Raw genomic sequence first — 5,386 nt, forward strand, 5'->3', positions numbered from 1 at the left:
CTCAGTGGCTCCTTGGCCCCAGCCCACTGGACGCTGTGCTGGGCGCACAGCGGGCCTCAGCTGAGCCTACCAGCACTGCCTTGCTTGCTGAGGGTCCAGCATCCTCTGCTCCCGTGCCCCTCTCTACCCCAAGGAGATTTCGTGGGAGGAGGCAGCGCTTGGCGTGCAGGGGCCCTTGACACCGGTGTGCAGGAAGGCATGCAGCCAGGGTGGCAGCGGCCCACCCGCGCCTGCCCAGGCCCGCGGGAAGTGCACGGTGCTCAGCACTCGCTGTGTTGTGGGGTTGTGCTCTGCCACGTCATCCTCCCGGCACTCCGCCATTCCTCCTCCTGGCTCAGGGTGGCTCCATGGGCAGCTGCCTCGGCCCCTCCTGCCACCATTGCGGCTTTAGCACCGTTTGCGCGTTGCTCACCCATGCCATCCGGTATGCCACACCATTGGGGGCTCTGTGTGGGCGTCCTGGGGTCCTCAGGCTGGACTTCCGCCTCTTGATCACTGTCAGACTTGAACAGGAAGTATCCTGGGGATGGGTGTGGTGTGAGCTGGCCAGGGTCACCACCACGGACTGGGTGGTGGAAAGAGCCCCCTGAATGCCAGGCCCTGGCTCCTGGCTGAGGTCGGGCGGGGCCTGGAGGCTGCACTGCCTGTGCTCCTCATGCTCGACATGGATGAACTCCCTTGTCTGTCTTTTCAGCTGGGCCAGGGACTTCTCTGCTTTTGTGGAAGAGGTCGATGTTTTTTTTTTTTTTTAATTATTTTTATTTATTCATTTGAGAGAGATAGAGATAGAGTGTGAAAGAGAGAGAGAGAGAGAGAGAGAGAGAGAGAGAGAGAAAAGGGGGGAGGAGCAGTAAGCATCAACTCCCATATGTGCCTTGACTGGGCAAGCCCAGGGTTTTGAACCGGCGACCTCAGCGTTCCAGGTGGACGATTGGTCCACTGCACCACCACAGGTCAGGTAGAGGTTGATGCTTTTGAAGTTGAGACTGTTGCAGAGGGCGAAGCCCCTGGAGGCCTGCAGGGAAGAGGCCTGCAGTTCGGCCCTGAGGTATAGGAAGACGTGGCTGAGGAAGACACGCGCTGCAGCAGAAACAGGCAGCAGGCACTGTCCGGGAGGATGCCGGCCTCCTCCGCTGGCAGCCGGTGGTCCTGGCCCTTGCCTAGCGTTTCCTTGAGGTCATAGCAGCCTTTGACTATGCACATGAGGCTGAAAAGCTGGATGACTCATCAGAAGTTGCTCTACATTTGCTCCATGAAGATGTAGGAAAGCAGCAAAGGAATGTTGTTAGAGATGAAAACAGTGACCTTGTAGAGAAGGCAGCGGCCCCACAGCATGAGGTGGATGCACTGTCCTTCAGCAGCAGGGTTGTGTCGAAGACCAGCAGGTAGAAGCAGCAGATAGCCCAGCATGAAGATGCTGATGTGGGTGGTTCCCTTGATGAATACCACCACGGGCAAAATTTAGAAAAGGTAGCAAATGATATCCACGTTCAGCATATCAAGGTAGGACCTGCAGCTAATGAAGTTGGACACAGGGTTTACATACCCCTGCTCTCAGGCTCTAGGTGGTTGGGGTTGATGCCAGCCATACAGTGCCACTCTTCACTATGCTTAGTGAACACCTGCCACTAATGAATGGCTCAAAGCAGTGGAAGTCACTGGTGAGGCTGGTGGAGTTGGAGGCCCTGAAGAAGTCAGGTAGGTAGAACCACTTGAAGAGAGTGGAGTTCCTGGGGATGGTCTGGCTCCAGTGCCAAGGGTAGTCCATGCACAGGGCAGGGGGGATGCCCAGACACAGTAGGTACCGGTACAGCAGTAAGAATACTAGGAAGAGGCAATAGATGGGCCAGTAGTGGGGGATGGCCCATAGTGCCAGTGGATGAGAATGGCCGCCAGCCAGCAGCTATGCAGGATGACTGTTAAGTTCATGTGCTGCCCAATCATGCTCACAACTATTAGGAAGAAAATCTCCTGCTGGTGAACCCACAGTGGGAGGTGGCCCTGGGCAGGGGGCCGGGCATGTGCCCCAGGTCGGGGCAGCATGAAAGCTGGTGGAAGTAGTGCAGCTGCAGGATGTAGGCCAGCAGGGAGAAACTGGGGTGAGGGTGCTGGAGAAGAGCTCAGACATACTGCACTGCTCCAGGCCCTGGTCCTCCAGCTGCCATCAGTGATGTGCATCAGTTGGGGCGAGTACATGGGGAAATCCTGGCTCTGGACGGTATAGAGGCAATGAGATCCAGCATGGTGTCAGCCATCGCCAGCCACCAAAACACCTTGAGCGTCTTCCACCACAGGCTATCATAGAACTAGATGAGGGTGAGGCAAAGCAGAAAGAAGGACATGATGACAGTTTTATAGATGTTGAAGCTGCCAGTGAGATGACTACCAGGAACATGCTAGCACGTGTGCAAATTCAGCACTTGGCGTGGACACCTCTAACTGGCTCCTTCAGGCATCAGAGCAGCATCGGTGTTGGTGTGGGTTCTGTGTCTGCCCTTGTGACCTCCGTCAGTGCTGCAGGGACCTCCACCCTCTTCAGCAGCTTCTCCCTGATAGACTGGCACAGCAGGAATCAGAAGGTCAAAGTGTACAGAAACATGGCACTGAGGTTTAGGTGGGGAGTGGGTGTGCTCCAGACCCAGGTGGTGCAGGCTGATGGAGCCCAGGGCAGGGGCAGCTGGGCACACAGGCTCGTGGCCCACATACAGTGCAGGCTATGTAACACCAGCCCATAGAGCAGGATGAAGGGTGAGCAGAGCATGGCCAGCTGCACAGAGGGAGGACAGAACAGCAGAACAAAAGTCAGCCAGCAGTGGTAAGTGATGCTCTACACCATCATAGTGGTCAGGGCACACACATAGCTCCAGTGCATTATGACATGGCCCAGGCCAGCAGTGATGTTATCTTAGCCAGCCTGGAGTGCAGGAGCTACTGCTGGGCAGGACTGTGGCCAGTCAGGCCCTGCACTTTTTGGCCTCTGTGTCAGGCACTGTGGGTGTAGGCGTCCTGTGCTGGGAAGCCCCTTCCTCCTTGGAGCAGCAGGCCTGGCTGACCCTGGGGCCAGTGGTCCACCTTGGTCAGCACCACCTCTCACTCCTCACTCCTAGCCACCTCTTTCCTCTGTTCCAAAAGATGGTATGTTTGGAGCTTTAGGAGTGAAGTTCAGAAGCTTGACTATAAGACCTTTAAGATCCTGGAGGAGTTCTTCCAGAGGCTGCAGTTCAAGGTCATGTATTTGGAGTAGATGAACTTGGAGGAAGTTCGTGCCTCAGCTCTCTTTGACATGATGGAGTACTGTGGTCACCACCCCCTCTCCCCCACATCTCCTTCAACAAGCACATTGGCACTGTGGGCCAGCAGGTCGCTGCCCAGGACTGGGGAGGTACACCTGCCAAGTGATAATGCAGGTGTCCAAAAGTGAGCTCAGGAAGGACAGAAACCTCCCATGAAGCAGAAGAGCTCGCTAGATCTTCATTTTCAGTGTGAATACAGACAGTGAAAGTGGGGTCTCAGATCCTTCTGACCTTTTGGGGTTTAAGCAGAAGAATAGTTACCACAGGGATAACTGCCTTGTGGTGGCCACATGTTCACAGTGAGGTTGCTTTATGATACTTTCACATTGGTTCTTCCTATCACTGTGAAGCAGAATTCACTAAGCATTGGGTTGTTCACCCACTGATAGGAAATGTGAGTTGGGATTAGATCATGATGAGACAGGTTAGTTTTACCCGACTGATGATGTGTTGTTGCCATGGTAATCCTGCTCTGTGAAAGAGGAAACAAACTGCCATTTTAAATAATCACAACTCTGGATTTCATTTTAACTTCAGAGAAGTGTTCTTAGCTTCACACTTATGAGTTCTGTTTTGTTAATGCTATTTGAACAAGAACAACAAACTTGCTACAGCCATCTTTAGATTCTCAGAATTTTGTTCCTGGAAGGATTTTGGAGGTTATTTGGTCCAGGGATTAAGCAACAGCTACTCAGAGCCAATCAATTATTGTCAGACTGGAATGAAGGCTCAGTGATGCGAGGTCTTCCAAAAAAAAAAAAAAAAAAAAAAAAAAAAAGCCAGAAATTGGGATATTTATGGAGAGTCTCCAAAATTTTAAGTGGCAGCAGTGAATTCAAAACTCTTAAAACTCTGTTAAGGTCAGGGTCCCTGCTCTTTTACTATATTTGCATCTTGCTTTGTCCTCAGCATGCTGAGGATTGGCAATGTTGTTGAAGAGTTTATTTAAAGGAATTCTAGGAGATTGTAGGTCTGGTAGATTTAAAGACTGACACAGATACAAAAAATGATGTTAGCTTCAGCCTTTTTAATGTAAGTGTTGGATATCTGGAAGCCAATGGGTATTAAGAAGTAATGTCAGTGAACTTTTCTTTCTTCCTTATGCTGTCACACTTGATGAACTAGTCGTTTATAAAGTTGGATCTTCAAAGTCACTTTATGTTAGCCCTGAGAGTTGTCTCTTCTACTCAGCTGGAACTTGACAAAATGCTTTAAAATCAAGTATCTATTCTCCTATTTAGCTCAAGTTTTAAGGACTGGTATCTTTTAGAAGTCAGGCTCTCATAAAGAAGCATCCTGGGCAACATGACATTCAAGGAGAATGGTCTGGGAAACTTGCCCAAAGAGAATCCAGCACCATCACTCAATGCAAAGCTCTCAATATATTTAAAGCCCTACTTGGAGAGGACTAAAGATGATCATACTTTTACAGTTAAATATGGGTGCCATATATTTTTGGGAGATGGTAATAGAATATTTCTTGGGATCTTTTTCTCCTTGGCAGATTTGAGGATTTTATTTCTCCATTCAGAAAAAGAGCTGATTAAACATTCTGCTCCCTGAAATACTTCAAGCTCTTTCCAGATGACTGCTGTAGTCCTTATTTTCCTGTTACCTTTCTTAAGATTTCCTTCCTGAGAAATTGTCTCATGGCAGAAAAATGAACCCGCTGGTTACACCCTGATTTTCTGGTGTATGGTTGATCAGTCTTTTTCAGGTCTCAGGAAAAGGCAAGGTGAAGTAGGTTCCCAACACTTCTCTTTTCTACCTATAAACATTTAGAATTAGAAGCCTTGGAACTAACTCAACTAGATGTCTAAATATGTTTTGCCAAGAAAGGTGATCTTCTGAAAAAAAAATCATTTTATGGTAAAAATGAACATCTTGAACATTCAGCCTAATGATGGAGAACTCTAATAATACAGTATAAGAATATCTTCTGAAAGAAGTGTTTTTGTACACTTTTTTTTGTTGTTTTTACTCTGTTTAGGCAATATAGATTTTCCCTCTTGATGAATAGCAATTGAAGTATACATTTTATATACCAGTAGGCAGCTATGAGATGCTTCTGAATATCAGCCACTGGGAGTACA

At 49.3% G+C, this 5,386-nt stretch overlaps 1 pseudogene; it reads right to left on the reverse strand.

Annotated features, from left to right (window-relative positions):
* Window positions 1-334: 334 nt before the first annotated feature.
* LOC136388413 (piezo-type mechanosensitive ion channel component 1-like) lies at window positions 335-2,872 on the reverse strand (annotated as a pseudogene).
* Between the last annotated feature and the right edge of the window lie 2,514 nt (window positions 2,873-5,386).

This window comes from Saccopteryx leptura, chromosome 1 (genome assembly GCF_036850995.1).
Source record: "Saccopteryx leptura isolate mSacLep1 chromosome 1, mSacLep1_pri_phased_curated, whole genome shotgun sequence".
Classification (NCBI taxonomy): domain Eukaryota; kingdom Metazoa; phylum Chordata; class Mammalia; order Chiroptera; family Emballonuridae; genus Saccopteryx; species Saccopteryx leptura.